The sequence below is a fragment of the Triticum urartu genome, chromosome 3A (genome assembly GCF_056163025.1).
Source record: "Triticum urartu cultivar PI428250 chromosome 3A, HENAU_Tu73, whole genome shotgun sequence".
In the NCBI taxonomy this organism is placed as follows: Eukaryota; Viridiplantae; Streptophyta; class Magnoliopsida; order Poales; family Poaceae; genus Triticum; species Triticum urartu.
In genome coordinates this window covers 261200419-261211534 of record NC_141875.1, presented here as the reverse complement: position 1 = coordinate 261211534, position 11116 = coordinate 261200419, and positions in this window count along the sequence as shown.

Here is an 11116-nt window from a genome sequence, read left to right as displayed (position 1 = left end):
TCTTTGAAGGATGCTTGGCCCTCGTCATCTTTCCAGCTTCACAGGCACCGCATAGGTGATCGTTCTTGAACTTGATTCTCTCGATGCCTATGACATGCTTCTTCTTTGCAAGAGTGTGCATGTTGCTCATGCCAGCATGCCCTAGCCTCCGATGCCAGAGCCAGCATTCTGAAGCTTTTGCAAGAAGACATACGGCAAGCCATGGTCCTGCTGAGAAATCTACCACGTACAAATCATCTTTCTGATACCCTTCAAAGACTAGAGACTTGTCAGATTCCATTAGAACAAGGCAACAATATTTCCCAAATATCACAATCATGTTTAAATCGCAAAGCATTGAGACAGACATTAAGTTGAAACCAAGGGATTCAACAAGCATCACTTTATCCATGTGTTGATCCCTTGAGATTTCAACTCTACCTAGACCCAATACCTTGCTTTTACCAGTATCAGCAAATGTGATGTGACTCTTGTCAGATGGACGTAAAGTTGATTCCATGAGAAGACTTTGTTTGCCAGTCATGTGATTAGTACACCGACTGTCAATAAACCATTCTGAAGCAGCAGGTGTCATACCCTACAGTGTAGTTAGGGGGATAGGCTTCACGAAGAGAATTGTGAAGCATAAACATTTGACAAGCAAGTGGATTATGAAAGCTTAGATCGAGGTTAGGAATGATAGGGCAAGTAGCAAGCGACTCAGGAACATAATACATAATAAGACCATTTGGGCATTTGATCTTGCGCCCTACAAGATGTTTAAGGTCCCCAGCAATAGCTTCAGATGAATTTGATTTTCGGCTAGAGACCCTTCCCTGCAAAAGAGAGTTAAACTTTCTTAGCCACCCACATCTTCAAGGGTGGCTTCGAAGCAATGAGTCTAAGTGCAGCATATGAGTACTTTTGCTTTGGAGCCCTAGCAAATAGTATTGCAGGAGGACAATAGTACTCATAAGAATAAGCAGAGTAGTTCTTGGTCTTATGAACATGGCTGTTTGATCAAACGCACTCATATTCATAGGCCTGAGTATGATTTCCCTGCAAAACATTTGCGTTAGTGCGACTCAGGTGAGTCCTTTGTGTGTATGAAGCCTTTTGACCATATGAAGCCTGTGGTCTGGGGTTTGTCTTCTTCACTTGTGGTGTCATGACGACATTCACAGGCAGATTCTCCAAACACTTTTTCGGTACCCAGACTTTCTTCATAGGTGGCCCATTCCTGTAGTTAGTACCAATATACCTGGCAAACACTTCACCATTCTGATTCTTAAATAGTTTATAGTTTGCATCAAAGGATTCATCAATAACAATGGGATTAGCACAAGTGAAGCCAGATAGGGTGGATGGATCCACTGAAGGTTCCTTTGCAGCAACCCATGTGGTTTTGGGGTACTGCTCAGGTTTCCAGTATGATCCATCAACATTCATTTTCCTTTCGAACCCAACACCCTCTTTCCTAGGGTTTTGGTTTAGGATCTGCCTTTTGAGGACATCACATAGTATCTGATGCCCTTTGAGATTTTTGTACATCCTTGTTTCAAGCAATGTCTTCAACCTAGCATTTTCATCAGCAATAGCAGTGGTATCCTCAGCAGAGGGGTTAGTTACCACATCAACAGTTGAAGATATTGCAATAGTAGCCGAAGTAGAACATCCGGCAACAGAAGTAGCGTTGTCACGCTCAATGCATTTAAGACATGATGGTTCAAATCCTTCCTGAGCGGAACTGATCTGTTTGGTGTGAAGTGACTCGTTTTCCTTTTGAAGATCTTCATGAGCCGCTCTCAACTTCTCAAGATCTTGCTTCCTTTGAAGATAATCATAGGAAAGCTTTTCATGAGTTGTTGAGAGCGTTTCATGACGACTTTCAAGTTCCTCATACTTAGCATGAAGATTTTTTTATGTCCTCAATTAAGGACTGAGATTGAGTCATTTCAGCATCTAACAGGTCATCACTTTTGTCAAACAGTTTTTGAATATGTTCATAGCTTTCTGTTGTTCAGTTGCAATTTTAGCAAGTGTTTTGTAGCTGGGTTTGGAACCACAATCAGAGTCATCTTCACTGGATGTTTGATAGTGAGTAGTGCGTGTGTTTACCCTGGCACCACGTGCCATGAAGCAGTAGGTGGGAGCGGAGTAGTCCTTGTCATTTGCATCGGCGTTGGTGATGAAGTCATTCTCTTCAGTGTTGAAGATGGACTTGGCAACGTATGCTGTAGCCAGACTTGCAATGCCAGAGTCGGACTCCTCCTCAGACTCCACCTCCGCCTCCTCAGAACCAGATTCCTCCTCTGAATCCATTTCCTTGCCAACAAACGCATGAGCCTTGCCAGATTAGCTATTCTTGTGTGATGATGACTTTGAGGAAGATTTGGAAGAAGACTTTGAGTATTTCTTCTTCTTCTTGTCGTCAGAATCATACTCCTTGCTCTTCTTCTTCTTGTTGTTCTCATTGTCCCACTGCGGACACTTAGAGATGTAGTGGCCAGGTTTCTTGCACTTGTGGCATGTTCTCTTCTTGTAGTCATGAGTAGAAGCTTCATCATTCCTTGAGCTTGATCGTGAAGACTTTCTGAAGCCCTTCTTTTTGGTGAATTTTTGGAACTTCTTCACAAGCATAGCAAGATCCTTTCCAATGTCTTCAGGATTATCAGAACTGCTGTCAGATTCTTCTTCAGATGAGGAGACAGCTTTTGCCTTCAAGGCACGAGTTCGCCCATAGTTGGGACCGTAGTTGTCTCTTTTCTCAGAAAGCTGAAACTCATGTGTGTTGAGCCTTTCAAGTATGTCAGACGGATCGAGTGTCTTGAAGTCAGGGCGTTCTTGAATCATCAGGGCTAGGGTGCCAAACCAGCTATCAAGTGATCTTAGGAGTGTCTTGACGACTTCATGCTTGGTGATCTCAGTAGCGCAGAGGGCTTGAAGCTCATTTGTGATGTCAGTGAGTCGATCAAACGTGAGTTGAACATTCTCATTGTCGTGTCTGTTGAAGCGATTGAAGAGGTTGCGAAGGACACTGATTCTTTGATCTCTCTGGGTTGAGACGCCTTCGTTGACCTTGGAGAGCCAGTCCCAGACTAGCTTAGATGTTTCCAGCGCACTCACATGGCCATACTGCCCTTTGGTCAGATGACCACAGATGATGTTCTTGGCAGTGGAGTCCAGTTGAACGAACTTCTTGAAATCAGCAGCGGTGACACCTTCACCAGCCTTGGGGATGCCATTCTTGACGACATACCAGAGGTCGACATCAATGGCTTCAAGATACATGTGCATCTTATTCTTCCAGTAGGGATATTCAGTTCAATCGAAGACTGGGCATGCAACGGAGAATTTGATTATCCCTGTAGTCGACATAGCTAAAACTCCAGGTGGTTAAACCGAATCACACAGAACAAGGGAGTACCTTGCTCTAATACCAATTGAAAGTGCTAGTGATCGACTAGAGGGGGGGTGAATAGGCGATTTTTATGAAAGTCTTCAAAACATGGAAGTTTCGAAGACAAACGATAGAAATAAACCTATTACCATGCAGCGGAAGGTGGACTACACTAAGCTGGCCATAGTCAAGTATTCTATGGAATGAAAGCATAAAGACTAATAGCAGCTAGGCAGTATAGATCTGGATGGAAGATAGTATGAAGCCAATCAGAACAAGCAGACACACAGTGAAGACAAATAACTAATGCAAACAGGCAATGACTTCACAAGGACCAATCAGCACATAAAGAGATGGGAAGGATGGAACCAGTGGCTCGTTGAAGACAATGATTTTTTGAACCAGTTCCAGTTGCTGTGACAGCTGTACGTCTGGTTAGGGAGGCTGAGATTCAACTCAGAAGACCATGTCTTCACGTTATTCCCCTTGAGCTAAGGACAACCAGTCCTCGCCCAATCACTCTGGTAAGTCTTCAAGGTAGACTTCCAAACCTTCACAGACTTCGTTCACCGGTGATCCACAATGACTCTTGGATGCTCAGAACGCGACGCCTAACCGGATTGAGGATTCACAGTCCTCAAGTGTTATATGTCTTCAGATCACACGGACAAGAAGACTTCAGTGATGCCTAACACTCTTTGGCTCTGGGTCTTTAGGGCTTTGTCCTCGCAAGGAATTCTCTCTCAAAGGCTTCGAGGTGGGTTGCTCTCAAATGACAAAAGCCATGCACTAACTCTGAGCAGCCAACCATTTATGGTTGTAGGGGGTGGGCTATTTATAGCCACTAGGCAACCCAACCTGATTTGTCCGAAATGACCCTGGGTCACTAAGTAACTGACACGTGTTCCAACGGTCAGATTTCAAACACACATGGCAACTTTACTTGGGCTACAAGCAAAGCTGACTTATCCAGCTCTAGATAAGTTTTGCTCTCATTGTCTTCGCTCGAAGACATAGGATTTTGGTTAGGCATCACTTCAGTCATTCTGTCTGGTTCTCTTGGACCCCACTTAACAGTACGGTGGTTCCTATGACTCAACAAAGAAGAAAAAGAATGACGAAACAACTAAGTCTTCGCGCTCCATAGTCTACACACGATTTCTTCTCTTGTCATAGTCTTCAATGTGAATGTCATCACATACCACCTTTGACCTCAATGTCTTCATACATTTTTAGGGGTCATCTCTGGTAGGAAAACCGAATCAATGAGGGACTTCTACCAGTGTTATCCTGCAATTCTCACAAACACATAAGTGTCTCAACCAGGTTTCTCGTCAATACTCCAAAACCAACTAGGGGTGGCACTAGATGCACTTACAAAACCAACAAACTCGTACATAATGGTTCATCTTGTTTATCAATGACGGGGAAATATCTTGAACGTTGTGCAAAGAAAACAGTCAGACAACACAATATATAAGTTCTGCTAGAACATTAAGTTGACGTACAACCCTTTCTAAAAAAAGTTCAGGTAAAATAATAGAACAGGTCATCTGACAAGATTTAGTTGTTACCTCAAATTAGAGCACATCCAGGCAGCCAGCCCTGCCTCTTCTCCCAAAGAAGTAGTGGCCTCCGACGCGCGATGGAGTAGGGCCTGTGCCATCCATCTTTCTGAGCAACATGGAGAAAGCCTGACGTTGACTCCTGTAATGGACGTCGTCGACGGACCCGGGCACCAGCGGCGGCGGCAGGACTTCAATTGATGGGTTGACCACTTCTTCGACATGCACGAACACTCGATAAAGGTACATACCTAACGTGGTCCGCGACGGCCTTGGTGGTGATGAATAGTACAACCCCAGTTCCTGCACCAGTATCTCAACACCAATCACCTTTGGTATGGTGGACAACTTCTTCATCCATGCCATAACCATCAGGGCCCAGCTGTCTGGAGGAACAAACATACTTACAAGCTCACCTCCAAGGTCGTTGATAAGCTCATTCATGGACTCGTGGTTCCAAGCACGTCGAGGCATGCCGTGGAAGGTAAGCTTTGTTAAAACTCAAGCTAAGAGGGCACCGAGCCCCATACTGGGCGCCACCGATCGAAGTTCACCAGCGCGCCACCGCAGAACAAATGCTGGGAAGATTCAAACACACGACTGCAGTCGAAAGTTGTCTGGAACTTGATGAAGAAATCAGCCGGTGGCGGACAGACTTCGAGAAGCAAGTCACTTATTTGGATGTTGTGTGAAATGCCAAGAGCTTTGACAAGGTCATCCGGCGAGACGGGAGGTTGATCACTGTTGATGGTTACCATTAGCAGTTTGTCGTCAAACTGGTCGTCAAGCGCGACCATGCCACCGTTGAGCGACAACACGCAGCACATGAAGGCAGAACGAACCTCCGGATCTCCGCATTGACCGGCGACATGATAGTGCGCTTGAGTACTGATAACCCTCAAGTATAGGGGATCGCAACAGCTTTCGAGGGTAGAGTATTCAACCCAAATTTATTGATTCGACACAAGGGGAGCCAAAGAATATCCTCAAGTATTAGCAGCCGAGTTGTCAATTCAACCACACCTGGAAACTTAGTATATGCAGCAAAGTGTTTAGTAGCAAAGTAATATGATAGTGATGGTAACGGTAACAAAAGCGTAATGAATGCAAAGTAATGTTTTTGGTGTTTTGTGGTGATTGTAACAATAGCAACAGGAAAGTAAATAAGCGTAAACAAGTATATGGAAAGCTCGTAGGCATCGGATCAATGATGGATAATTATGCCGGATGCGGTTCATCATGTCATAGTCATAACATAGGGTGACATAGAACTAGCTCCAATTCGTCAATGTAATGTAGGCATGTATTCCGAATATAGTCATACGTGCTTATGGAAAAGAACTTACTTGACATCTTTTTTCCTACCCTCCCGTGGTAGCGGGGTCCTAATGGAAACTAAGGGATATTAAGGCCTCCTTTTAATAGAGAACCGGAACAAAGCATTAGCACATAGTGAATACATGAACTCCTCAAACTACGGTCATCACCGGTAAGTATCCCGATTATTGTCACTTCGGGGTTAATGGATCTTAACACATAATAGGTGACTATAGACTTGCAAGATAGGATCTAGAACTATCATATATTGATGAAAACATAATAGGTTCAGATCTGAAATCATGGCACTCGGGCCCTAGTGACAAGCATTAAGCATGACAAAGTCATAGCAACATCAATCTCAGAACATAGTGGATACTAGGGATCAAACCCTAACAAAATTAACTCCATTACATGGTGAATCTCATCCAACCCATCACCGTCCACCAAGCCTACGATGGAATTACTCACGCATGGTGGTGAGCATCATGAAATTGCTGATGGAGGATGGTTGATGATGAAGACGGCGATGAATCCCCCTCTCCGGAGCCCCGAACGGACTCCAGATCAGCTCTCCCGAGAGGTTTTAGTGCTTGGCGGCGGCTCCGTATCCTAAAACGCGATGATTTCTTCTCTCCTATTTTTTTCTCCCCGAAAGCAGTTATATAGAGTTGGAGTTGGATTCGGGGGGTTTCCAGGGGGCCCACGAGGTAGGGGGCGCGCCCTAGGGGGGGTGCCCCCCACCCTCGTGAGAAGGGTGTGGGCCCCCTGGTCTTCATCTTTGGCGAGGATTTTTTTATTATTTATTGTAAGGTATTCCATCGAGTTTCAGGTCATTCCGAGAACTTTTGTTTTCTGCACATAAAACAACATAATGGCAATTCTGCTGAAAACATCGTTAGTCCGGGTTAGTTCCATTCAAATCATACAAGTTAGAGTCCAAAACAAGGGCAAAAGTGTTTGGAAAAGTAGATACGTTCGAGACATATCAACTCCCCCAAGTTTAAGCCCCTGCTTGTCCTCAAGCAATTCAGTTGACAAACTGAAAGAAATAAAGAAAAACTTTTACAAACTCAATTTGCTCTTTGTGTTGTAAATATGTCAAGCTAGCGTTCAAGTTTTCAGAAAAGATTATAACTAACGACATTTGCAACAATTCTCAGGTCTCATGTTTACTGATATCAATAGCATAATCAACTAGCGAGCCATAATAATAAAACTCGGATGACAACACTTTCTCAAAACAATCATAATATGATATAATAAGACGGTATCTCGCTAGCCCTTTCTGAGACCGCAAAACTTAAATGCAGAGAACCTTTAAAGATCAAGGACTGATTAGACATTGTGATTCATGGTAAAAGAGATCCAGTCATAGTCACACCCAATATAAATTAACAGTAATGAATGCAAATGACAGCTTCGCTCTCTAGCTAGTGCTTTTTAATAAGAGGGTGATGACTCAACATAAAAGTAAATGGATAGGCCCTTCGCAGAGGGAAGCAGGGATTTGTAGAGGTGCCAGAGCTCGGTTTTGAAACAGAGGTAAATAATATTTTGAGCGGTATACTTTCATTGTCAACATAACAACCAAGAAATGGCGATATCTTCCATGCTACACACATTATAGGCGGTTCCCAAACAGAATGTTAAAGTTTATACTCCCCCTCCACCAACAAACATCAATCCATGGCTTGCTCGAAACAACGAGTGCCTCCAACATACACCAGGTCCCAGGGGGAGTTTTGTTTGCAATTGTTTTTGATTTAGTTTTCATAAAGCATGGGACTGGGAATCCCGGTGACCAGCCCTTTATCTTGTGAGTGAGGAGCGGAGTCCACTCCTCTTGAGAATAACCCGCCTAACATGGAGGATACAAACAGCTCTAGTTGATACATGAGCTATCCGATCATACAAAACAGGATATTTATTTGAAGGTTTAGAGTTTGGCACATACAAATTTACTTGGAACAGTAGGTAGATACCGCATATAGGATGGTATAGTGGACTCATCTGGAATAACTTTGGGGTTTTAAGGGATTGGATGCAAAAGCAGTATTCCCGCTTAGTACAGGTGAAGGCTAGCAAAAGACTGGGAAGCGACCAGCTAGAGAGCGACAACAGTCATGTACATGCATTAAAATTAATAAACATTGGATGCAAGCATGAATAGGATATAATCCACCATGAACATAAATATCGTGAAGGCTATGTTGATTTGTTTCAACTACATGCATTATCATGTGCCAAGTCAAGTCACTTAAATCATTCAGAGGAGGATACCACCCTATCATACCACATCATAACCATTTTAATAGCATGTCGGCACGCAAGGTAAACCATTATAACTCATAGCTAATCAAGCATGGCACAAGCAACTATGATCTGTAATTGTCATTGCAAACATGTTTATTCATAACAAGCTGAATCAAGAACGATGAACTCATCATATTTACAAAAACAAAAGAGGTCGAGTTCGTACCAGCTTTTCTCATCTCAGTCAGTCCATCATATATCATCATAATTGCCTTTCACTTGCACGACCGAATGATATGAATAATAATAAGAGTGCACGTGCATTGGACTAAGCTGGAATCTGCGAGCATTCAATAAACACGAGAAGACAAGGCAATATGGGCTCTTTTGTCAGATAAACAATAATGCATGTAAGAGCCACTTCAATAATTTAATCATGGTCTTCTCCTACTGACCCCCAAAGAAAAGAAAAGAAATCAAACTATTTACACGGGAAAGCTCCCAACAAGCAAAAGAAGAACGGGAAATATTTTTGGGTTTTCTTTTTAATTACTACTACAAGCATGGAAAGTAAATTAATTAAAAGCTACAACTAATTTTTTTTTCTTAAGGTTTATCAAACACACAAGAAGAAAGCATAAAAGGAAATAAACTAGCATGGATGATATAATGAAAAAGTATGAGCATCGACATCTAGCAATGAGTGTGTGTGAACATAAATGTAATGTCGGTGAGAAATACGTACTCCCCCAAGCTTAGGATTTTGGCCTAAGTTGGTCTATGACCACGACTGGCCTGGCTGATATCCATAATAATAGTTGTTGGGGTCGTACTGTGATGAGGAAGAAGAAGGCTCTGATTGCCACTGGCTGGCAATCATCTCCGTATCCCATTGATAGTTAGACTGCCATGAAGGATCAAATTGTGGTTCTGGTTCTGGCTCCTCAGCTAGTGCAGGGTTCCGGTAGGCGTGAATAGCCGTCAACGGAACAAGGTACTTGCCTACAGTCAAATCAAACAAAGCAGGAGCAGGCAAGGTAATGGTCTCAGGATGATGTTTATTAAAGAACAATTGATATTTAAGCTCTCCTGTCCTATTCTTAACAATAAAATCATGTGACACCATACGTTTATAATCTAAATAAACACGAGGCATCACTTTTTCTTCCTTCTCAGCATGCTAATAGGAATGTTAAAATGTGCAGCTAGGCGTGTGGCATAGATGCCTCCAAAGATGGGACCCTCAGTACGGTTCATACTTAACCGTCTAGAAATAATGCCGCCCATACTAAAAGTGTTATCACTGTATAAACCTTGGAGCAAAATAATAATATCAGGGATACTAAGGTTTCCACAGTTTCCGCGACCAATTAAGCAACGACTAGCAAATAATGCAAAGTAACGTAAAACAGGAAAATGTATGCTAGTGATCCGTGCATCGGAAACCTTCCTAGTTTCCCCTAAAGTGATAGTATTAATAAATCCCTCCACATTATCATGATGTGGTTCTTCTGTCGGACTAAACAAATCCGACAGAAATCATAAAGCGACATCTCCTTATGCTCATCATATAAATGAAACTCCACCGTAGGTGGTGAGCTCCTAGAATGAAAATGAAAGTTTTGCACAAAGGTATTTGTGAGCAAGACATGCTGATCGCATTGGTCGTGGAGGAAAGCAGTGAGGCCTGCATTATGAGCCAACTCATGAAAATCTTCAGAAATCTCGGCTGCTCTCAAGAAATCCTCGGAAGGCCATTCACACGCCCGAACCTCCGCGGTGCGCGGCAAATTATACATAGGCTTTGGTGCCTTTTCCTTCGAGCTTTGGCTCGATGAGCCCCTCAATAATCTCCTCATCATTTTCTAAAAAATTCTGAAATTTTTAGTGACCTCAAAATAAAAGTAAACCAAACTCAATAATATTGATAGCAGCTACTCCTACAAGTGCCTAGGGCCTATATCATGCATCAAAACTACTTTTGACCATATAAATTTGACATGCAAGCTCAAGAACAGGGTCACCTAAGCAACACAAATTTGCAATGAATAAAGCACTAGAACTAAAAATAATTGGACCAATGGAGGAGTCACATACCAAGGAACAATCTCCCCAAGCAGTTTTGTGAGAGGTGCTTTGAGCAAGGAGATCGAAAATGGCAGCAAAACAAGCTTGGACTCGGGTTTGAGTTGGTTTTTCGTGTTTGGGGGAGGAAGATGAAGTGTGTGGCTGAAAGAATAAGTGGAGGAGGGCCACCGTGGACCCACGAGGCAGGGGGCGCGCCCTCCACCCTTGTGGAAAGGTGGTTTGGCCCCCCTGGTGTGTTCTTTTTTCCATAAATCCTCAAATATTCTAGAAAAAATCATATTTAATTTTCAGGGCATTTGGAGAGCTTTTATTTTCGAGGTATTTTTATATTGCACGGATAATCAGATAACAGACAGAAAATTATTTATTTTTACTCTATTTAATATAAATAACAGAAAGTAAAAGTGGGGTACAGAAGGTTGTGCTTCTAGTTTCATCCATCTCATGCTCATCAAAAGGAGTCCACTAACAAGGTTGATCAAGTCTTGTTATCAAACTCATTCCGATTAAC